Below are 25,657 nucleotides of genomic sequence, written 5' to 3'. Positions count from 1 at the left end.
CCGCTTCAGTGGGCAAGTAGCCCTTCTAGAGGGACGTGTCCGACAGCTAGAGCAGTTTAAAAGGAAAATGTTAGGTGCCGCGGACACCACTGCTAGCGTGGGTTGTAGCGAACCTGCTAGTCCGGTTAGCACTAGCCCTAAACGGCATGCTAATCGCGGTGACTCCATCACCCGTAACATAGTTTAGCACCTCAGCCACGGTTATGTGTATTTCTGGGGCCAGAGCACCCGACATTGAGGCTAATTTGAGGGAGCTGACGTGCAAATCTAGACACCAGGACAGGGCTCGCTACACTGATATAGTCATTCTCGTCGGCTCTAATGATACTAAAATGAGGCAATCTGAGATTACAAAGAAAAATATTGCTAGGACCTGTAATCTCGCCAGCAAGATGAGTCGGCATCGAGTAATTGTCTCTGGCCCCTTCCTTACTTGCAAAAGGCAATGGTGAGAGGTTTAGCAGCCTAGTCTCGCTAAACCGGTGGCTGGCAAGTTTCTGTAGTCAGTAGGGATTTAAGTAAGTGGATAACTGGCCTGCTTTCTGGGGCCGATCTGACCTGCTGAGGAGAGACGGCCTTCATCCTAACTGGGAAGGTGCTCTCACTCTTTCTAAAAATATAGAGTACTGTTTAAGCCTTCCATGACAGTGTACACTAATGCAGGCCAAGTCACAGGTGATTAGTGAACCTGTAACCACAGGTGTGGAGTCTATATTGCTAGAGCTAACTAGCAATATAGACTCCACACCTGTTGGGTAAGGAGGGAGAAGAAATAAAATAATTTTCTACCGCTAGTCATCCTGTTACTCCACCTTTCAACAATATTCCTGTGGTATGGAATTGGGGACGCATCTGTCGCCATGCAAGGCACAGAACAAACTGGCAGTATAATCTTGTGGAGGTTACCACTAAGGGTACCACGAAGGCTCAAAACCCGGGAAAGGGTTCAGCTCAGTCCACAGTGTTGAAGCTTGGCCTCCTGAATATTAGATCCCTAGCTTCCAAAGCTTTACTTGTCAATTACCTTATTAATGATCACAATCTTAACCTTATTGGCCTTTGTGGGACCTGGTTGAAACCAAATGATTTTGTAGTGCTAAATGAGGCTTCTCCCCCTAACTTTGTGAGTTCGCACTTGGCACGACCATGCAAAAAAGATGGCGGTGTTGCTCCTCTATTGAAAAGTGAGTTAAAATTTACTCCCGGTACCCTTACTGTTTTTAAAACGTTTGAAGCACTTGTTATGCGGTCCTTAATGTCAACACCAATTTATGTAGCTGTTGTGTATCGCCCACCTGGACCATACTCAAATTTTTTTGAATGAATTTTCAGAACTGATAACAGACTTAGTAACTTATGCGGACAATGTTGTAATTAATGGTGATTTTAATGTTCACATAAACTCCCCATCAAATTCACTTGCGATTGCTTTTAAGTCACTGATTGATATATTTGGTTTTAATCAAATAGTTGATGTGCCCACTCATAAAGATGGAAACACTCTAGATCAGGGGTGTCAAACTCAATTATACAGAGGGCCAGAACTCAAACCACACCTTTGGTCGCGGGCCGAACAGGATAAATATTTATTGAATACAATTTCCTTTTTTAAAATAAAAAAATATTAATTTAAAACAGTCAGGAATATTATTCCAGAATAAACAAACTCAAACATTAAATTAATTAAAAAGTGTTGCTCTCCATAAACATATCCCCTGTCACAACTATAAAAATGAAAATATGAAAAAACTGAAAATATGAATAAAATTTGTGCTTTTCACTTTGGGAATTTGCTTTATTGAAAGGCATCTTCATATTCTTCTTTAACTCTTCAACTTTCTGTATCTTTTCTCTGGATTCAAGGTTTTTCAGCTTACTCTGAAGTTTTGTCTTGTAGGGCTGTTTTACATTAAATTCCTTAATTAAGGCCACAAAATTTCCACAAATAAGACACACGGGTTTACCGGCAATGTCAGTTAACATAATTTTCTCGGCCATTGTGGTTTTTACTATCCGAGTATAATTTGAAAGTTATCAGGGTTTCATAGACCCGGGCCATTATAGTAGATGTACATAAAAGGATTTCACGGGCCGGATATAATTGTACGCCGGCCCGGATGTGGCCCGCGGGCCGTGAGTTTGACACCTGTGCTCTAGATCTTGTTCTGACCCGTGGTGTAGTAGCCTCAAATATTACAGTGTTACCGTATCCCCAATGCCATCTCTGATCACTATCTTGTTAAGTGCAAGGTGCTGTTTAATGTTTAATGTGATAAGGAAAATTTAGGCTTTAGTAGTCGCAATATCCGCTCTGCAACGGCATTAGCTTTAAAACAACTATTACCTATGGTAACTGCGGCCTTCCCTTCGTACATTCGGTCTGTTGACTCACTTACAAACAAATTTTAATACTACTTTGGTTAATATTCTTGATTCTGTGGCGCCTACGGCATAAATTTCAACCTAAGAAACATACACCTTGGTTTACTGAAGAAACCAGGTCACTCAAACAAGGTTGCAGGAAACTTGAACGAAAATGGCGGACTACAAAGATGGACGTCTTCCGACTGGCCTGGTGTGACAGCTTGCTGTAATATAAAGTAGCTCTTGCCTCAGCTAAAGCATCGTTTTTCTCTAAGATTGTTGTTATACATAAAAAGAATCCGAAATTTTTATACGACACTATGGCGAAATTACCAGACAGCAACTTAACCTAAATAGTTCTACTTATTCTGCTCATGACTTAGTATTTTTTGATAAAAAGATTCAACTCATCCGAAATAAAATTGCAAATGAGCATTCTGCAACCCCATCCTACCTCAAAGATGCGGAGGTGTTAGGTAAAGACCGTGTCGGTAGTTGTTCAGAAACGTTGTTCAGTTTCAATTATTTGTCCCTTGATAGTCTTACACAGATGGTCAGTAGGGCCTGTTTGCCTGCTCGATCCGTTTCCAGCTTTACTGGTGAAAGATCTGTTTGGGATCTTAGGACCTTCAGTGTTAAATATTATTAATATATCGCTATCCTCGGGTATTGTTCCGGTAGCATTCAAGTCTGCCATCATTAAACCCACACTTAAGCAACCTAACTTTGACCCGGAAAACCTAGGTAATTATAGGCCAGTGTCAAATCAGCCATTTTTTGCAAAATTACTTTACAAAGGTCGTTGCACAGCGGCTAAATGACTTTATGTCGGAAAATAACCTTTTTGAAACCGTCCAGCCAGCATTTAGGGCAAATCACTCTACTAAGACAGCCCTGGCTAAAGTAACCAATGATCTCCTTTTAGCAATAGATTCCGGTGCCTCATCAATGTTACTGCTGCTGGATCTCAGTGCTGCTTTTGATACTGTCGACCACAACATATTACTTGTTCGTCTGGAATGCATTTTTATCTCAGGAACCATACTCTCGTGGTTTAGGTCCTACCTGTCAGACAGGATGCAATGTGTTAATTACGGCAATCTGACCTCTAAACACTCTAATGTCCCCTATGGCGTTCCACAGGGCTCTCTACTAGGCCTCTTTCTTTTTAGTAATTATTTGCTTCCGCTTCGTGACATTATCTGCAAGTATGATATTAGTTTCCATGGCTATGCAGATGACAACTGTATCTGCCACTGGAGACAACTGGACAGTTAAGTTGTAGAAATCTGGAGGCTTGCCTTACTGGGATTCAAAGATTGATGTCACTTAATTTTTTGCGCCTTAACCCAGAAAAAACTGTAATGTTTATTACCTAACGAGGTGAGGCGACCCTACCGGGGTTGCAGAGCCGGTGCTAAGGTAAAGGCTAAGCGGCGAAGTGGCGATATAAGCCCACGGTACCGTCCATAATCATGGGGAATGTCAACTCCCGACCAAATAAGATCGACGAACTGGCTGTGCTTGTGAAAGACATCAAAGCATACAGGGAGTGCAGCTTGCTTTGCTTTACGGAAACGTGGCTCACGTCTAGCATCCCGGACGCTAACATCGCGCTAAACGGCTTCTGCGCTGTTCGGGCTGACAGAGGCACAAAAGTCAGTGGGAAGCGCAAAGGAGGGGGACTGGCTATCTACGTGAACACGAGGTGGTGTAACCCCGGGCATGTAAAAACAAAGCTTTCTATCTGCTGCCGTGATGTCGAACTTTTGGCTGTAAGTCTGCATCTCTATTACATGCCCAGAGAGTTCGGACACGCCATTGCTGTCATTGTTTACATCCCACCGCGCGCTGATGCGAAGTAGCGTGTGACGTCATCCACTCCGCGGTGGCAAAACTACAAACACAACACCCGGAGGCTGCAATGTTAATCTCTGGGGACTTCAACCACGTGACTCTTGATAAGACACTGCCCTCTTTCGTCCAGTATCTGGACTGCAAGACCAGGGGAAATAGGACTATTGACCTTCTGTATGCAAATATCAAAAATGCATACAGTGCAAAACCACTGCCTGCCCTTGGAAAAGGAGACCACAACCTCATTCTGCTTAAACCACAGTACAAACCAAAAGTGAGGAGGCTACCAACAACCACACGCTCTTTTAGAAAATGGTCCACCGAGGCAGAGCAGGCTCTGAGAGACTGCTTTGGACGTACAGACTGGGATGTCCTGCTAGGGTCCAGCAGTGGGGACATTGAGGAGATGGCAAACTGCACTACTGACTACATTAACTTCTGCATGGACAATGTGGTTCCTAGAAAGACTGTACGCTGCTATGCCAACAACAAGCCCTGGATCACAAGCGACATCAAGTGCCTTCTGAACCAAAAGAAGAGGGCCTTTAAAAATGGTGATCAGCAGGAGCTAAAACGAGTACAGAAGGAGCTCAAAGTCCAGCTCCGGAAAGGGAAGGAGCAGTACAGGAGGAAGTTGGAGAAAAAGCTGCGGAACAACAACATGAAGGAGGTGTGGGAAGGGATGAAAACAATTACTGGCTGCAGCACCAAGCAGGGTGTGGCTGTGGATATAGATGTGGGGCGAGTCAACCAGTTGAACAACTTTTTCAACAGGTTTGACCACTCCGCCTCATCCTCACCCCTGAGTACTGCAGCTGTCCTTCTCCCTCCCCCTCTGGACACTAGCATTGAAGACATCCCCCCACTAAAAATAACTGCAGCCCAGGTGTGTGGAGAGCTGAGAAGGCTGCGAACCAGCAAGGCAGCTGGTCCAGATGGTGTATCCCCCCGACTGCTGAAAGCCTGTGCGTCTGAGCTGGGAGACCCTCTACAGCGCATCTTCAACCTGAGCCTTGAACAGGGGAGGGTCCCTCAGCTGTGGAAAACATCCTGCATCATCCCAGTCCCAAAGAAATCAAGACCTGAGGAACTCAACGACTTCAGGCCGGTCGCCCTGACATCACATGTGATGAAAACCATGGAGCGGTTGCTGCTGCACCACCTGAGGCTACAGGTCCGTCACGCCATCGACCCACTGCAATTTGCTTACCAGGAGAAGGTGGGAGTGGAGGATGCTATAGTATACATGTTACACCGATCCCTCTCTCACCTGGATAAGGCAAAGGGGGCTGTGAGGATTACATTTTTGGACTTCTCCAGTGCCTTCAATACCATACAGCCTCTGCTACTGAGTAGGAAACTGACAGAGATGGGAGTTAGCTCACACCTTATAGAATGGATTACTGACTACCTGACAGGCAGACCCCAGTATGTGAAACAGGGGGGCTGTACATCGGACACTGTGGTTAGCAGCACAGGATCTCAGCAGGGGACCGTGCTCTCTCCGTTCCTATTCACTCTATATACATCGGACTTTAAGTACAACTCTGAGTCCTGCCATGTGCAAAAGTTTGCCGACGACACTGCGATCGTGGGATGTATCAGAAATGGGCAGGAGGAGGAGTACAGGAAATTGATTCAGGACTTTGTCCGATGGAGCGACGCAAACGACCCGCACCTGAACACCACCAAGACCAGGGAGATGGTGGTGGACTTCAGGAGAACCAGAACTCACCCGGTTCCTGTAACCATCAAAGGAGGATGTGTAGAATTTGTCCAGACCTACAAATACCTGGGTGTGCAGCTGGACAACAAACTGGACTGGACTGCCAACACAGAAGCTCTATGTAGGAAAGGGCAAAGCCGACTTTACTTCCTCAGAAGGCTGGCCTCCTTCAAAATCTGCAAAAAGCTCCTGAAAATATTCTATGAGACAATAGTGGCAAGCGCCCTCTTCTATGCGACAGCGTGTTGGGGAGGCAGCCTCAAGAAGAAGGATGCCTCTCGTCTCAATAAACTGGCTAGGAAAGCGAGCTCTGTTGTGGGCAAAGAGCTGGACAGCCTAACAACAGTAGCTGAGAGACGGGCACTGGAAAAGCTGCGGTCAATCATGGACAATCCATCGCATCCACTACACAGCATTATCTCCAGACAGAAGAGCAGTTTCAGCGACAGACTGCTGTCACTGTCTTGTACTACGGACAGACTGAACAGATCTTTTCTTCCTCATGCCATGAGGCTCTTTAACTCTACCCGGCAGAGTAAAAGCCCACATTAAACCACACCACCTACATTGCATATTACTTATCGCGGGTGGTTTTGGTCCCCATTAACCGCGATAACCGTGGTCTTACTGTATTACTTCTCGGCTTGATTACTGTAATTTATTGCTTTCTGCTCTCCCGATGTCTAGCATCAAAACTGTGCAGCTGGTTCAGAATGCGGCAGCTAGACTCTTGACTAAGACAAAAAAGTTTGAGCATATTATTCCCATATTGGCCAACCTGCACTGGCTCCCAGTCCCATTAAGATGTGACTTTAAGGTTCTCTTATTAACATACAAATGTTTCCATTGACTTACACCCTCTTATCGCTCAGATGTGATTTCCCCCTATGTTCCTGCATGGAGCTCCGCTCAGAAAATGCTGGTCTGCTTGTGACTCCCAAGGCCAAGAAGTCTGCAGGCTCGAGAGTGTTCTCCATCAGGGCCCCGGTGCCGTGGAATGCTCTGCCTCCGGAGATAAGATCTGCTACCTCAGTGGAAGTTTTTAAATCTAGATTTAAGACACACTTCTATTCAAAAGCTTATGATTGATGCCCACCTCATATTTTGTATTGTCCTGTCTTTTTCCGACTGTCTGGCTGGTGGTGATATGAAGCATGTCAACGCCTGCATCATCCAGCCGGCAGAGATGGGAATCTTCGTCATTGCTTCTATGGACTTTTTGGACTAGTTTACGGGCTTGAGGCATCGTTGCTGTCATGCAATTTCCGGACAAACTTCAACATGTTACCTAGTGTTCTCTATTATTGATGTTTACTATGTTTGTGTACTGTAACTCAATTGCTAAATCTATTCCACCCTGGTCATCCTGGAAGGGGTATTACCACTTGTGAGGCCCCTACTCAAGGTTTCTTTTTTCCTCACGCTGAGGTTTTGAGTTTTTCCTTGCCCGCATGTTGGTTTAAGATTGGGCGATGGTGTTATTGTAATCCTGTGCAGTCCTTTGAGACACTTTTGTGATTAAGGGCTATACAAATAAATGTGACTTGACTTGACTTTCAGAGTCATGTTCAGAGTCACTTTCCAAAAGCTTGAACATCAGTCCTGCCCAAGTGTCCATTTTTTGCATTCTAAGCAGGTGTAAGTTTCTGTGCCACCGTAGTCCTGATCTGGGTGGAAAAAATACATCGTTGAATTAAACGAAAGCACTAAGACAATAACGATAACTTTCAAATTGCTAGACCGGGTGGAAACATTTGTTGGCCTGGAGAGGAATGGGCGCCACCAGGTTGTACTTGCCCTTAAGACCACCAAACTGGTCTCTGATCGTCGCCTTACATGAGACACATCAGCACCATGTCTGGCCAGGGTTGTTGTAGCTGCGATGATGTCTGAGAATTGCAACTGCTTCCTTATGTACAACAGGAGTTGCCAGTCCCTTGCAGTTGTGAGCAGCCCCTCCTGAGTTTTCTTAAAGGGTTGACGTTTCTCTCCTGCATGTACAAAGGAAATTGTGCTCCTGCTTGGATGTTGCCGCTTGCTGGCGTTGATGCCAGTGCAGATTGTGTCTGCTATTGCTCATAGGACCCGGTTGTAGTGCCACATCAAATATGGTTGATTACATGTTAAAGAGGGGCAGCACGGCGGCGCAGTGGTTAGCGCTTGTGCGGCACAGTTCATGTCATGGGAACCTGTCGTGGGTTCAAATCCAGCTCCAGACTTCCTGTGCGGAGTTTGTATGTTCTCCCCGTGCTTGCGTGGGTTTCCTCCGAGCACTCCGGTTTCCTCCCACGTTCCAAAAACATGCATTTCAGGTGAATTGGCCGGTCAAAATTGTCCATAGGTGTGAATGAGCGAATGAGTTGTCTGTCCCTGTGTGCCCTGCGATTGGCTGGCAACCAGTTCAGGGTGTCCCCTGCCCACTGCCCGTAGATGGCTGGGATGGGCTCCAGCCCCCCCGCGACCCTAATGAGGATAAGCGGTACGGCTGATGAGATGAGATGAGACATGTTAAAGAGATTCCACAATTGAATAGAGAGCACAGTGATACTGACAGTAGCCTCGGCACCCTTGCGGATACCTTGCTTGAGCCACTCAACCTTTGTCTGAAGAAATCAAGTGTATTTTTTTGTCAAGGATGAGGACTGGACTCTGCTCGATGTGATCTTCCACATACGCACTGTCACGCAACAATGTGCTTGTTTAGAATAGAGTAGAATAGAATGGTTTTTATTGTAATTGCTATCAACCTTGATAAACATTGTATGCAACTAGAGTAGACATGGCACTCCAGGGTAAACATGTAATAACGACCACTAAAGTTAATAAGCAAGTAACGGAGTAGATGAAAGAAATTTAAAAGTATGACTTTCTATTTGAAATCCAATGTACCTTAATTTCCTGACTAATAAGGCACACCTAAAAACCAAAAATCTGCCAGAAATTCGAAAGTGCGCATTAAAATCCACCTTATTGACCGGAAATTCGGTAAATAAAAGCTTTATAGTGACAACATAATTGCTTCTACATACCGTAACCAATAACAAATGAATCAAGGTTAATTAGTTCCTAATATTTATGGTCGATGAAATGAATATTTTGACTTTCTGACATTTCTTTTTTAATGCTCTTATTGTAGTTTTAATATCTTGCACCTTTTCGTCAGGTGCGCCCTTTATGTAAATAAAAATCTGATATATATCAGGCATATACAAAGTCCGGCCCGGTGGCCTGTTACGGCCAGTGGTCAAATTCTTACTAGCCTGTGCCCTCTGTAATAAAATTAATAATATGTGGCCCGCGAGTAATGCAGTATAAAACAAATTTTTACAAATCAATAAAAAATAAATCACCATTTCATCAGATGATGGCAGTAGCTGTTTGGCCACTTTACCCTGCGCCTTAGCCCACCCCATTTCTGATACGGTTGACTGTAAAGGTCGCCGCTTTCAGGACGAATGCAATTGGAGTATTCGTTCATCGAAATCCAAAACAACTGCATCTGCCTGATTTGCCAAGAGAATGTGGCTGTTTTCAAAGAACACAACATCAAGAGGCTCTGCCGGACTAAACATGGTGATTACAAAACGCTAACTGTATCGAGCGCTGTGAAATGGTGAAGCAACTAGAAGCTGTTTTAACGGCTCAGCAGCGCTGCGAGTCGAATGGAAATGCTACAAAGGCGAGCTACAAGGTCGCCTCGCTGATTTCCCAAGCACTGCAAACCTTTCACGAAAGGTGAATTTATTAAAGACTGTTCAAAGAATGCCAGGCTAAATAGTCAGCCCTTAGACATTTTCAGCTTATCAAATCTTTCCCGCTTTCTGAAAAGTTTGGACACTCCTACATACGGTATTAATGAATTAATGAAGGTAATTTAGTTGTGCAACCAGATTTCCTAATATTTATGTTGCATTAAAATAATTACTTTTTTTTTTGACATTGTTTTTTTACTGCAACCCTGGTCTTATTGTAGTTTGGATATCATGTACCTAATAGTCTGGTGCGCCTTATAACTGTCAATAAAATGTGATCATATATATGTATACAGTCGTATGCAAAAGTTTAAGCACCCCTGATCTTTTTCAAAAATTTGCCTTTATAAATCATTGTTTCAGTAATTTCAGTTAACTATATCAAATAGCAGACAGTAATATCTGAGAAGTGAAATGAAGTTTATAGGATTTACAGAAAATGTGCAATAAATTCTTAAACAAAAGTAGGCAGGTGCATAAATTCGGGCACCCCAACGGAAAAATTACATCAATATTTAGTAGATCCTTCTTTTGCAGAAATAACAGCGTCTAAATGCTTCCTATAGCTTCCAATGAGGGTCTGGATTCTGTTTGAAGGTATTTTTGACCATTCTTCTTCTTCAGTCAGGTTTGATGGTTTCCGAGCATGGACAGTGTCGCTTTGAAACATACCACAGATTTTTAATACTATTCAGGTCTGGGGACTGACATGCCTATTCTAGAACATTGTACTTGTTCCTCTGCATGAATGCCTTAGTAAAATTTGAGCAGTTTTTGGGGTCTTGTTGAAACATTCATCCATGTCAAGTCACATTTATTTATATAGCCCTTAATCACAAAAATGTCTCTAAGGACTGCACAGGATTACAATTACAAAATTGCACAATTACCTGATCCTAAACCCGCATGCGGGCAAGGAACAACTCAAAAACCCCAGTGTGAGGAAAAAAGAGAAACCTTGAGAAAGGACCTCACACGTGGTAATCCCCCTTCCAGGAATGACCAGGGTGAATTACCATTAGCATTACTGTACACAGAATAGTAAACATTAGGTAAGGTGTTGAAGATGTCCGGAAAAAGCATGACACCAACGACGCCCCCAGCCTGTAAACTAGTCCAGAAAGTCTATGACGGCCACGTATCAGCCAGGAAGGCAGTCGGAAAAAGACAGGACAATACAGTATATGAGGGGGGCATCAATCATAAGCTTTGGAATAGAAGTGTGTCTTAAGCCTATATTTAAAAACTTCCGTCGAGGTTCCAGATCTTATCTCCCGAGGCAGGGCATTCCATAACACCGGGGCCCGGATGGAGAACGCTCTCGAGCCTGCACACTTCTTGGCTCTTGGAGTCACAAGTAGACCGGCATTTTCCTGGCGTAATTTCAGCTTTGTCACTGATTCGAGATGATTGTTCTCAATAATCTGCTTATACTGATTAGAATCCTTGCGACCTTCAACTTTAACAAGATTGCCAGTACCTGCACTGGCCACACAGCCCCACAGCATGATGGAAACACCACCAAATTTTACTGCGGGTAGCAAGAGTTTGTCTCGGAATCCTGTGTTCTTCTTCCGCCATGCATACCGCCCCTTGTTATGTCCAAATAACTCAATTTTAGTTTCATTAGTCCATAGCATCTTATTCAAAAAATAAGCTGGCTTGTCCAAATGTTTAAGCATACCTCAAGCGACTCTGTTTGTGGCATGTGCGCAGAAAAGTTTTCTGCCGCATTACTCTAAAATACAGCATCTCCTTGTGCAAAGTACGCTGAATAGTTGAACGATGCGCAGTGACACCATCTGCAGCAAGATCATGTTGTAGGTCTTTGGAGCTCGCCTGTGGGTTGAGTTTGACTGTTATCACCATCCTTCGCCTCTGCTTATCAGAGATTTTTCTTGGCCTGCCAATCCGGGCCTTAACTAGAACTATGCCTGAGGACTTCCGTTTCCTCACTATGTTCCTCACATTGAAAACTGACAGCTGAAATCTCTTAGCTAGCTTTTTTTATCATTCCCTTAAACCATGATGTTGAACAATCTTTGTTTTCAGGTCATTTGACAGTTGTTCTGAGACTCCCATGTTGCCACTCTTCAGAGAAGATGCAAAGAGGAAGGGCAACTGGCCGCCTTGAATACACTTTTTCATGATTGACTTCACCTATGTAATTAGGTCAAGGGTCAATGAGCTTACCAAACAAATTTTGTGTTCCAATAAGTTGTGCTAAAGGTATTTAAATCAAGAAAACAACAAGGGTGCCCGAATTTATGCACCTGCCTACTTTTGTTTAAGTAATTATTGCACACTTTCTGTAAATCCTATGACGTTCATTTCACTTCTCAGATATCACTGTGTTTGTCTGCTATTTAATATATTTAACTGAAATTGCTGATCCAAACAACCAACCAATGAAATTTCAGTTCTTAGCCCAACCCCGAACACACTCACAAAACTACTGGCATATAACAACCCAACATTTGCTGGTCCATGTGAACAAAGTTCATTTTAGCAATGTTGTCATCTGTATGTGAAAAGCAAGAACGATTTCACGAGTTTGACATTTTTACGAGGTCGCTGTTGTATACCCGAAGGCTTTTCTTGAACTCCAGTGAAATGAGGCGCCGCGTAATTGTTACACATCACTGTGCTGCTACCTGACTCTAAAAGGAACTTGTGTGAAGCCTTCAGCGGCTGTGTGGTATGGCGGAGGATGTAGGGTGGGGAATTTTCTGCAGCGGCTACCACAAAAGCCCTGAGGCTGCAATTACAATAAACGTATTTCATGCTCTTGTGGCCTTATTCCTGGTCTTCGGTTGACCAAAAGTATCTTTTAGCTTCTGGTTGTGCGGGACAACATCCGGATCTGAAAAATTGGATAATGCGACACTGATTCATCTGATTTCTACTGGGAAGCCTTACAACTCGAGCGCAGAGACAAAATTATACCTAGACATAATGCTTAGTCTTTTAATACAGTAGACCCCCGGGATTTAACATGTATCAGTTTTGAGGTTTGGATCACAAGGTGACATTGTTGCATGCCTGTCAAACTCAACCAACTGTCACACAAATCATCACTATTGATAAAGAAATTGTCCCCCGGAAATCCTTTCTGCATTATATGCTACTATGATAATTTCATCTTAATATAAAATACACTGTACACCTTAATAAAGAAGAGAAATCTAAGGGGCCGGTCACACAGCCGTTTGCGGCTGAATCACGGCCAGAAATTTCTGCCTGTGAGGTGGACGCTATTGGACGCTTTGAGATCGCCATACAGACGTGATACAGCAGTGCTTAACATGCGGTCGGAAATTCGCGCGCGGGTGGAAGCACGAAAAAGTTTTGCGCTGCTCAATTCTTTAAAGCGCGGGTACACAGCCTTTCACGGGCGTATCGAGGCTGAACCACGGCCAGAAATTTCTGGCCGTGAAGCAGATGCTGTTGGGCGCTGTTGGACGTTTTGAGACCGCCATATAGACGAGAAACAGCAGTGCTTTACTCGCGGTCGGAAATTCACACGCGGTTGGCCGTGCGAAAAAGTTTTGAGCTGCTCAAAACTTTGAGCACGTGTTAACCGCGGGCGGCACACGAGGTAATGACGCGGAACGACGTGCTCTGGCCGCGGCCAGGGCGTGTTTACACATGGGTAGGACGGGAAATTTCAGCGGGTAATCGTGGGTGGAGCATGGTAATAGCATGTTCTGCGCCTGTATCGCGGTGTTATTACGTGAAATTAGCGTGTTACGCGTGTGACGGTCAAACGCCTTTCTCCGCGTATAAATAGCGCGATTTGCCGAGCACACGTCAGTTATGCTCGAGACATCAAGGGGGTGGACATGGGTCACCGTAGTGACCTCGTCTTAATCCATCTTTATTTCTTGACATTTCTTTTCATTTCATAACAAGATAATAAAATAAAAATGAAAAACTATTACAATAATAACATATTGGCTTCTTCAGTGCCATAGCTTGAAATCTTGATCTTCACGGGACTGTGTCTTGAGCGGTTATGATTTCTACAGCCCGGTGTTATGCCGAGAAATGCATCCCTGCCGAGATTTGCATCCCCTCGCTACTACAACCACTTTACCTCGTTTTATCTCACTTTTAGGGAATGTAATGGCGAACATATAACCAAATCCACTTCGTCTTGCATTTGTTGGGAATGTAATACAACATAAACCATTCCGTCTTTGTTTTTGTTGTGAACGTAATCGAACGGTAATGCACACCGCGTATAAAATCCTCCCCCCCTCGCGTGAACGCGCATTCTGCTGTGCTTCCAACAAAAGCGATCGTATTCTATATAAAACGCTTATTAAAACAATAAAGTGAGCTAATTATAACAATTGGGAGATCCTAGTCTATATAACGCGTTTATCTAAACAATAAAGTGCGATCGTATTCTACAAAATGCGTTTGTTAACGCGGATGAAAAAGTCACCAACGTCAATGCACGCTTCCAACAAAAGCGATCGCAGCAGAATGCGCGTTCACGCGAGGGGAGGGGGGTTGCGTAGGAGTCGGATTTGGGCACAACACCGGCTCGGGAGCTTTTATACCCGTGGTCCACACGAGAAAATGACGCGGAAATGACGCAATGGGGAAGTGGAACAGTCGCCGGCGTCTGTTTTGCGGGCATACCACCGATGAACAGTGCGTTGGCCAATTTTGCGCATTTTCCATCGCGGGCAACCACGGGCAAAAAAAACCCCGCAAAATTTTAGCCGTGATTTAGCCGCAAACGGCTGTGTGACTGGCCCCTGATGGACAAAAAATTAGGTCAATAATAATCAAGTCAAGTCATGTTTACTTGTATGGCCCTTAATCACAAGAAGTCTCAAAGGGATGTGCGGACTACGAACTATTATTACACAATCCTTTAACTAAAACCTACACAAAAGCAAGAAAAACTCCAAACTTCAGCATGAGGAAAATTAAGAAATAAAGAAATCATTATTAACTTTACATTCTAGTCCTTTTATTAAAACAAATACAACAGTGCAGTATTTCATCCTGATAAACTAAAAGGTTTTGTGAAACAATTCACAGCTGAGATAACACGCCGTATGGTCTTTGACTAAACATTTCAGTAATAAAATGCAAAATGTAAAAAAAGTGAGGTGCACAAATGAGAAAAAAAACTAGTTACAACACACACACTTAAAGTGAATACACCAGCGGAGCAGAGAAATGTCTGCTTCTTTTCAAGTTTTAAGATGTCAACACAGTGAATGCAGCAAACAGCAGCATCCAAATGTCCCTTTTATTGAAAACAAAGACCGGTAAACACTTAGTAAACACACAGTTTCTCTTAGAAACTTTTGAAAAACAGAAACAACTGCACATCTTAATCTCTGTTAACATTGTATAAATTTTAATATGAAGTTAAAAAGGGTTTTGCCGAATAGGGTCGTACAGCTTTTCAAACTTGTACAGCCTGTATCTGATTGCTTGTTTGTCAACCGTATTGAGCGTCAGCATTTCCGTAGCAATGTACCGTGTCATGCAAACAGTTAGGGTGCGCCATTTTACACTGTCTTGTTTGTATGTCTTGACTTGTGTAAACTCCATGTATATACAGTACTGTTCAAAATAATAGCTGTGCAATGTGACTAACCGGAATATATCTGGTTTTAGTATATTTTTTATTAAGTTACCAGTAGGTGCAGTAGATTCTCAGAAAACAAACAAAACTCAGGATTCATAATAGGCACGCTCCGAAGGCTGTGCAATTAGGCAAATAGTTAAAAGGGGTGTGTTGAAAAAAATAGCAGTGTCTGCTGTTTACCGTACAAACTCTAAAATATTTTGTATTTTGAAAAAATGTAAGATTTAGCAATCCTAATATTTAGTTGCATGATCACAGTTTTTTTAGAATAACTGCTTCACATCTGTGTGGCATAAAGTCGACCAAATTTCCGCATCTTTCAGCTGTTAGTTCACGTCATGATTGCTTAACAACATTCCACAATTCATTTACCTTTCTTGGTTTTGCTTTACAAACAGCATTTTTGACCTTACCCACACGTTCCTAATTGGATTGGAATCTGGGGATTGGGTTGGCCACTCCGTAACACTAATTTTATTGGTTTAGAACCAAGACTTTGCTCGTATTCGGGTTTGTTTGGGGTCGTTGTCTTGTTGAAACAGCCATTTCAAGGGCATGTCCTCTTCAGCATAAGGCATCATAACCCCTTCAAGTATCTTGACATACGCAAACTGATCCATGATCTCTGGTATGCGATAAACGGGCCCAACACCAGAGTAAGAGAAAGATGCCCAGACCATAATTCTTGGACCACCATGCTTCACTGTCTTCAATGAGTACTGAGGTTTGAATTCAGAGTTTGGGGGTCGTCTCCCCAAAAGGACAATTTTACTTTCATCTGTCCACAAAATGTTCGTCTATTTTTCTGTAGGCCATTTGATGTATTTTTAGGTGAATTGTAACCTAATCTGTACATGCCTTTTTTTAACAGGGACTTTTCGTCGGATTCTTGAAAATAAACAGACGTTTTCTAATTGTCACAGTACTCACAGGTAACTGCAGACTGTGTTTAATCGTCCTGATGCTGATCATTGGCTGAGCCGTTGCCATTCCGGTTATTCTGCGGTGCATTTTAAATGTTGTCTTCTGCTTTTATCCATGTGTCTCTGCTGTTTCTACCCATTTTAAGGCATTGGAGATCATTTTAGTTGAACAGCCAACATGTTTCTGCACCTCTTTATAGGTTCTTTCCTCTACAATCAACCTTTTAATCAAAGAACGCTGTTCTTTGGAACAGCGTCTTGGACAACCTGTCCTCCCCACATGCATTTTCAACCTGTGCTGGCTTCATTATCCTTGAATAGGCACCACCGATTCGCGCGTGTTTTGTGTTCTCACTTCCCCAAAATTGATTTACTCAGATATTGGTTGTCACACTGCTTTTTTTTTAGAACACACCTCTTTGAACGATTTGCCTAATTGCAGAGCCTTCGGAGCGTGCCTGTTATGAATGCTGGGTCTTTTTCTGAGAATCTACTGCACCCACTGGTAATTTGTCTGGGATGTAACAATAAAAATATTCTAAAAAAAACATGGATTTTCTGGTTAGTCACATTGCATTGCTATTATTTTGAACAACTATGGATTGTTTGTTATTCTTCCTTAGCCGACTAGCCCTGCGAATTGTACCGGGTGACAAGACTTATGTTTGACTTTAGCTCTTTTAGCACCTTTTACTGGCACCTTGTTGAAACAAAGTTTGCAGACCTCTTCTTTGTTATTTTGTGTACCGCTGTCACCTGGTATAAACCAAAAATGTGTCCTAAATACTGAAGTGGTGTGTGGTTTTGAAACAAAAAGTTGCATCACCATGCTGACCACATAAGAGATCGCCGAGATTGTCTGATGCAGCTAGTTCGTCGCTATGCATTGACATAATTTTCTCGACATTTCAGTCAGGGTTGTCACAAAAGGGGTTGGAAAGAAAAAAATCACAAATCGTGAATGAAAAATATTCGCAAATATATAGATGTCATATTCGCAACAGTCCTAATTGCTTACCTTGTTAATGTTTGCAAATCCCCTTATAATGTGATAATAAACCTTACGAACAAAATACGGAACATACAGCATTTACTTACAGCAAGACAGATTATCTAAAATAAAAACATTTCAGATCATTTGTGTAAACAAGTTTATTTTATTTACCAAATTAAAATTGCAACAATTCTATCAGCATCTTTTTTCCCCACATGTAGTAAACTTAATGTTGCTTCTTAAAATGAATGTTCCCAGACAAAAAATGTTATACAGTGTACACAATTTGAAATTAAAAAAAAGCATAAAATACAGAGTACAAGTTGAGAGGTATGTTGTCTTGGGTATAGAGACCTATGGTAATTAGTTAATGCATTCCAAACTCCCGGTATTTCTGACAAAAACATTAAAATTGTATAAATATATACTGTATAATCAACATTAGAAACAAAATAGTATGTACTAAGTACTACTTATATGTGTATTTGATTAAATGACATATAAATGAATATACATGTACATGTAAATTTTTTTTTTTAAATTTACCTTTGGTGTGATGTGAGTTGAACTGGTACAGTCGTATTAGTGGGTGAATGCAGAGAGGGGTGGATACTGTGGATTAAAATTTAAACTTCCGCCTGTGAGAATTGTCATGCTTCCTAGTTCTTAATAATTGTCCCGATCGTCAATTGGTTACAACCATATTCCTTAGCAAGGGTAGCGATTCATTAGCTTGTTTTCCATGGTTATCAGTATTTTTCCTTCTCCGTGTGACCCCTTAGCTCCTAAATACAGTACAAAAAATACAGTGTTGTATTGTGTCTATTCGCAATCTTTAATAACCCCACAGGATTCTATCGTAATCGGATAAAGAGAAAGGCGTGGTGGGAGGGAGTTCAGCCAATAGCATATCGGCATTCCTGATGAAAACGTGACAGAAACGAATACAGACCAGCATCTTATATGATGCTGAAAGATAGCAGACAAGCATCTTAGAAATGTGTGAAACACGTGACCTGCACGAACACCACAAAGTTCGAATTTTTGAAGTTTTGAAGATGTCATGTTGAGAGGAAAATGCCATACAGAGGGACCGAAAAACATAATACTCAACATATTCTAGTGAAAACATGTAAAGGTGGGGACGCTGTATCCCTGGGCCTACTGTATAAGAAGAGTTGTGCACTCATTATGTGCATTTGACGTTACTAACTGGTGTCAGACAGGTGGCCCGCCGGCCGGATCAGGCTTACAAGTCAACACTGAGAGAAGCACCATAGAAAAATGAGCTGCACTTTTGAATATGTCCACTTGATGTCACCCAAGCCAGGCACCACGCACAAAACTACTTCAGTAGTATTCCTTTTCTCTCTTTCTTTCTCTCTCTCTCTTTTCTATCACTATCTCTCTCCTTTTTTCTCCCTTTTCTCTTCCTCTCTCACCCTATTTTCTTTCTTTTTCTTTTTATCTCTCTTTCCCCCTTTCACTCTCTTTTTCTGTTTCTTTTTGCCTGCTTTCCGCTTTCTCTCTCTCTCTCTCTCTCTTTCGCTTTCTCTTTTTCACCATTTTTCTATTTTTCTTTATTCATTTCTCTCTCGCTCTTTCTTTCTTTTTTCTCTCTTTCTCCTATTGTTCCATTTCCCCTTTTCTCTTTTTCTCATGCTCACTCTTTTTCTCTCTCTTCTCTCATTCTTTTAATCTTTCTCCCTCTTTGTTCTCTTTCTCACTCCCTTTTTTCGGTCTTTCTCTCTATTTTGAGACAAAAAGAGGTCCACAGGATTGATAAAGCTGCTCGTAGAATCAGAAATGTGCCAAAGTAAGTAATCGTGACTTCAGGTGACTGTAGACTTGGCAAAGGTGAATGAATTCATGCGCTGTTTGGCTTGTTAAATAAAAAGCTTATGCAGTCGCTGGCTACTTAGTGCCAAGTGACGGCTGTTAACATGAGCAATGGGGCCATCCTTCTTCATAACCTTTACTGCAGTTGCAATCATTGCCTTGGCCTTATGTTATGGTGTCTTAATTAGGATGGTAAAATGATTTTGGTGTTTTATCGTATGTGCCAGGAGAGGCATTTTGTTTCCAGTTCCGGGTTATCAAGTGGCGGGAGTTTTTGTGTTGCTCACATCGTCGTGACTACGAGATCGATTTAGATTCCCACTATAGCAGAATTCTGGACTGAGATTTTTTATCTCGAACATTTGAAAAGTTTCAGGTAAGTATCTCCGATGATTGGTGTAAGGTAAGTGCTGCGCACAACTGTTTTACAGTCATGCTGCTGCTGATCGCTAGTGAAGGGTGTTGTAGAATAGAAACTTGCATTTGTAGAATAGATTTGCATACATTTGTTCAGGAGACTTGCTGACATGTAGAAAGACTTGCTTACAGTTGGGAGAAATGTTGCTTACATTTCGGGAAGGTCTCGGCAGACGAATTAGTACAAACAATCCTCCTTAAGGGAGGACAAGAGATAACGGCAAAGGGCAAACTGACCCAAACTTAAAAACACTTCCAAATAAGGACGGAACCCTGTGCATACCACGTGAAAGGGACGGGCTGCACCGTTTACACATGCTGTGTTGAAACTATAAAGACCCACGCATATCTGAGATTCTCTGAGTTTTCTTGTTGAGATTGTTGCATCAATAAACAAGAGCTCCCTTTCACGCCATTGATTCCTGCTTTCTCTGTGAACGCGTATGAGACGAATTCTCGATCATCATCGTCTTCAATAAGGGCAACCCCTCCCACGGCTGTTAAGACGCTGTTTGGCTTCTGACTACTCACAAGTGAGTATGGGTTGTTGTAAAGGTTGCTCCCGTTTCAGTGGGCAAGTAGCCCTTCTAGAGGGACGTGTCCGGGAGCTAGAGCGGTTTAAAAGGAAAATGTTAGGTGCAAAGGAAAATGTTAGGACACCACTGCTAGCGTGGGTTGTAGCGAACCTGCCAGTCCGGTTAGCACTAGCCCTAAACGGCATGCTAATCGCGGTGACTCCATCACCCGTAACATAAAGTTTAGCACCCCAGCCACGGTTATGTGTATTTCTGGGACCAGAGCACCCGACATTGAGGCTAATTTGAGGGAGCTGACATGCAAATCTAGACACCAGGATAGGGCTAGCTACACTGATATAGTCATTCACGTCGGCTCAAATGATACTAAAATGAGGCAATCTGAGATTACAAAGAAAAATATTGCTAGGACCTGTAATCTCGCCAGCAAGATGAGTCGGCATCGAGTAATTGTCTCTGGCACCTTGCCTGCGAGAGGCAATGATGAGAGGTTTAGCAGACTGGTCTCGCTAAACCGGTGGCTGGCAAGTTTCTGTAGTCAGCAGGGATTTAGGTATGTGGATAACTGGCCTGCTTTCTGGGGCCGACCTGACCTGCTGAGGAGAGATGGCCTTCACCCTAACTGGGAAGGTGCTCTCACTCTTTCTAAAAATATAGCTTACTGTTTAAGCCTTCCATGACAGGGTACACTAGGGCAGGCCAGGTCACAGGTGATTAGTGAACCTGTAATCACGGGTGTGGAGTCTGTAATGCTAGAGCTAACTAGCGCTATTCTAGATTCATGTAATTCACTTAGTTTTTGTAGTTTAGAGTGTTCCATTGCCTGCTCCAAACACCCTGATCTGTACTCTTATATAGCATCTTCTTCTGTGCTTCTTACCTCTGATTCTCCCTTGTTAGGTGAGGAGGGAGAAGAAATAAAATAATTTTCTACCACTAGTCGTCCTGCTACTCCACCTGTCAACAACATTCCTGTGGTATGGAATTCGGACAGCATCAGCCGTCATGCCAGACACGGGACCCGGGACTGGCAGTATAATCCTGTGGAGGTTACCGCTAAGGTTGCCATTAAGGTTCAAAACTCTGGAAAGGGTTCAGCTCAGTCCACAGTGCTGAAACTTGGACTTCTGAATATTAGATCACTAGCCTCCAAAGCTTTACTTGTCAATGAACTCATTAATGAACACAATCTTAACCTTATTGGCCTTTGTGAGACCTGGTTAAAACCAAATGAGTTTGTAGTGTTAAATGAGGCTTCTCCCCCTAACTTTGTGAGTTCGCACTTGGAACGACCATGCAAAAAAGGTGGAGGCGTTGCTCTTATACCGGAAGGTAAGTTGAAATTTACTCCTGGTACCCCTACTGTTTTTAAAACGTTTGAAGCACTTGTTATGAGGTCCTTAATGTCAAAACCAATTTATGTAGTTGTTGTGTATCGCCCACCTGGACCATACTTAAATTCTTTGGATGAATTTTTGGAACTGTTAACAGACTTAGTACCGTATTTTCCGCACTATAAGGCTTACCTAAAAGTCTTAATTTTTTTCAAAAGCTGACCATGCGCCTTATAATACAGTGCACCTTTTATATGGATCAATATTAAGTCGCAAAGTCTTGCAACTAATGCAAGCAGCCGCCGACTAGATTTTCCTCCGAAAGCGAGGTAGTCCGCGGTGTATGCTGGGATTTATATACCGGCGTTTTATTTGCTAACCAATGTGTCAATCATCAGTTGAATCGATCACTATTTGCTAGAGTTATTCGGAGGTAAAGGGGGCGGATCCTTTTTATCATTTACAGGATCGCATAGGCTAAAGGGGCAAAACAAAGCCTGCAATTGGCCGAAAAAGATGAATGTGAATGGCAAGTTTGGTTGTCTACAGAGAAAACATGTTTTACCATTCTGTATTTGTAAATATTTTACTCTTCTGGATTTACTACACTATAAGAGAACCACGGTTGCACATTATTATTGAACGCAACGACTTCGGTGAGCTATATATTTTCCCAGTATCTTGTTTCAGAGTGATCGACGTTTCTGTGATGGGTCTTTTTTTAAATTAAACACAATTCAAAGTGTTTATTGTCATATGCACAGTAAAGTTGCGAGCGAAAAAGAAAATAGAAACTAAGGAATGGTTGGCATTTCTTGAATCCCAAGACTTTAACCTTCCTAATGATATTTGGAACGATGCATTTGAGTGATTGGTGACATCGTACAGACACTGTTTCCGTACATGGCTGAGACACCTTTTTGCTTCTTTGCAAGCTTTCGGAACGTTAAGAGGGTAATAAGTTTGACTGAACTATCTGACTGTTTTGTCGACGTTCCCATTGTAGCGCCTTATAATCCGGTGCGCCTTATGTATGGAAAATATAGGACCAAATATTATTTTTTGGGGGTGCGCCCTATAACCCGGTGCGCCTTATAGTGCGGAACCCTGCGGAACACCACAGCTAACACTAACACGCTCAGATGTCATTTCGCCATATTTAACACAGTGCGTCCTATCTGAGAGGTAGGATCTGAACCATGAGAGGACGGTTCCTGAGAGACCAATCCATTTTTCCAGCCGTTCTAGTAGGATATTATGCTCCACTGTGTCAAAAGCAGCACTAGGGTCCAGCAGCAGCAAAAGAGTCCATTGCCAGTAGGAGATCATTGGTTACCTTAATCAGAGCTGTCTCAGTAGAGTGGTTAGCCCTGAATCCTGATTGTATTGATTCAAAAAGATTGTTCTCGGATATGAAATCATTCAGCTGCTGTGCCGCTACTTTTTCAAGTACTTTAGAAAGAAACGGGAGGTTTGACACAGGTCTATAATTACCTAAGCTTTCTGGATCAAGGTTGGGTCGTTTAAGTGTGGGTTTAATAATGGCGGACTTAAAAGCCGCTGGAACTACACCTGAGGAGAGTGATATGTTTATAATATTTCGAACTGAAGGTCCAAGGACCCCAAAAAGACCTTTAATAAGCGAAACTGGAAGTGGGTCGAACAGGCAAGTCGTCGGTTTGGCCGTATTCACCACCTGTTTAAGATTATCGAGTGACAGTTCACTAAAACGGGACAAATTCCCTGGACAGCCACCATGTCGTGCATCTATAGATTTCAGCCCTTTAGTTTGTGTTGTATTAATATTGTCTTTAGCAAATTCTTCCTGTATGCTTTGAATCTTCTTATTAAAGAAGACTATTAAGACATGGGCTGAATGGGTGGAACTATCTGGGATAATCTGTTGCCTTGTAAGCAATGCTACAGTGTCGAAAAGGATTTTGGGGTTGTTCTTTTGTGAAGCAATCACTTTCGAAAGGTAGGCTGATTTTGCAGAGGCAAGGGCCGCTTTATACTTTAATAAGTGTTGGAGAAATATAGTTTCGAGAATTAATTAATTCTTCTCATATGCGTTTAAAGAAATGCAGGAATGTTGATGACGTAAGAGGGAGTTTCTTGTTTTATTTTTGCATTTTCAGCGTTACAAGAGAACTCAGAAAATCTTAGACATAACAGAGCTTTTATAGCTTCAAAGGAGTAAAACTGAAAGGGGGGTTCAGCCCCGCAAGAGGGCTTACGTAACTTCTTCAGGAAATGTTTTTCCCTCAGTTATCTCAGAAAGTCTTGGCAGGTCAAATGCTTCCGTTAAGAAAGGTGTTTCGTATCTTTCTTCGGAAATGTTTTCGCCGCAGTTTTCTCAGAAAGTCTTGGCAGGTCAAATGCTTCCCTTAAGGGAGGTGTTTGTACTTAATTCGTCTACCAAGACTTTTCTCGAAAGTCTGATGTCAGCACGACTCTTTTCCACAACAAATCCCCCCTTTGGGAGTTTACCTCCCACCCTGAACGGAAATTAAAATCGAAAAATTAATACAGGGTAGTGGTAAAGTATCATAAATCATAGCTACCAATACACGGACAGAATTACCCGAATCGAAAATAAAAACAAAATTCTGGCGGTCAGCCTGCTGTGATTATTCTAACTTTCGTTGTTTATGTTTCATTTACAAAAAAACTCCGACACTCCAAACACTTGACTTGAACATTTCAACCCATACACTAATCCCCCTCTGCATTTATCTTTATCCGTACATACTGGGTTATACACGTAGACTGCCGATGGTTGCTCGGTACATGTTAAGGGTACATGCATATATGAACTGACAAGTAATAACAGCGGTTACAACAGTACAAACTTCTGGTTATAGTCGTTGATACATTTCAACATGAGTGCATGATTGGATAGCAATACAGTATACATTTTGGCCTTAGGCCTGACCCCCGTGAACACTTTGAAGACCCTGCTTCGCCGTATTCGTCATCGGGTGTCGTGAAGTCAGATGTCGGAGTGAGAGATCATCCCAGCAGGCATCATGCTCAGTTTCCATGCAGCCCAAAACGCGGAAGCGACGATGCATCCTGACCATCTCAGTCAGCATCTTACTCCCTGGCAGTGTGACATACCAACAAGAGAATCACAATTAGAAACCAATATATTTGTAGCTATTATTCCTAGCGCTATAGTGTGTTGCGTGTCTAACGAAAGTACTATTGGATATTGCATTTAGTCCAGATCATCATACAAAGGAGTTTACCTCCCACCCTGAACGGAAATTAAAATCAAAAAATTAATACAGGGTAGTGGTAAAGTATCATAAATCATAGCTACCAATACACAGACAGAATTACCCGAATCGAAAATAAAAACAAAATTCTGGCGGTCAAAATTCCCGCAGATGCTCCATTATCTAGTGTAGGTTTTCCTGACTGTTGACGTTGCCAGATAAAATTCAAGGTGTTGAATTCAGTTGAGTCATCTGTTCTTCCTCGCTCAGAAATAAGCTTGGATATTCAATCACTAACTGTGCTAATTGAGCTTCTGCCACCTTAGTACCAGCCAATACTGTCATTTGTTCTCCAAAAGTCTTAAGCATTCCTCTTTTTAGAATAGGTATGATACAGAAACACAACAAAAACATAACTATTACGACGGTTAGTACAAGAATTCCCCCTTTCTCTAACAGACCACCCCAGTACCCAAATGTAGATGAGAACCAATCAAAGGAGATACTGTTCTTTTCAGTATTTACTGTCACTTCATTGCTTAACTCACAAATCTTTGACATTGCTTTTGTGAAGCTACCTGATTCGGCTGTATTTAAAGGTATATAAGTACAGCATTCCTCTTTTATCATTTGACACACGCCTCCTTTACTGGCTAAGAGAAAATCGAGGGCCTGACGATTCTGCCAGGCCATCCTAGATGTCTCATGTAATTGTTCTCCTATTGCACCAAAGGCCTCGTTAGTGTAATTAATAAAACATTGTTGGTTGTAATAAATGTAATTAATCCATTCTGAGTTCTTGTTTGGAGTTATCCAGATAAATATCGATTTCAATCCAGACTTAATTTCATTCCTAGCTTTAAATTCATCTGGAATTCCTCTCGGTTGTCCGATGGCATCTAGATACACTCGTCCATCCGGAACATATGCTCTCTTAACTCTGGCTTCTCCAGGAGTTCTTAGTACCTCATAAACCCCCTTATACATTATATGGACAGGTACTTTCATTCTCGCAAGTGTACACAATCCTATCCAATTTTGTGGGAGCCTGTTCCTTAAATAGTCACCCCCACACAT

The 25,657-nt window shown here is 42.4% G+C and overlaps 1 protein-coding gene across 3 annotated transcripts in view; it reads left to right on the top strand.

Annotated features, from left to right (window-relative positions):
- The window catches only part of LOC148361950 (uncharacterized), a 294,325-nt gene that overhangs the window by 58,805 nt on the left and 209,863 nt on the right, over positions 1–25,657 (top strand). The gene's annotated exons all lie outside the window — the stretch shown is intronic.

Source organism: Urocampus carinirostris, chromosome 8 (assembly GCF_059441175.1).
Source record: "Urocampus carinirostris isolate Australia breed hairy pipefish chromosome 8, RoL_Ucar_1.0, whole genome shotgun sequence".
Classification (NCBI taxonomy): Eukaryota; Metazoa; Chordata; class Actinopteri; order Syngnathiformes; family Syngnathidae; genus Urocampus; species Urocampus carinirostris.
The sequence above is the reverse complement of the archived record's forward strand: the minus strand, read 5'-3'. Positions and strand labels throughout refer to the sequence as shown.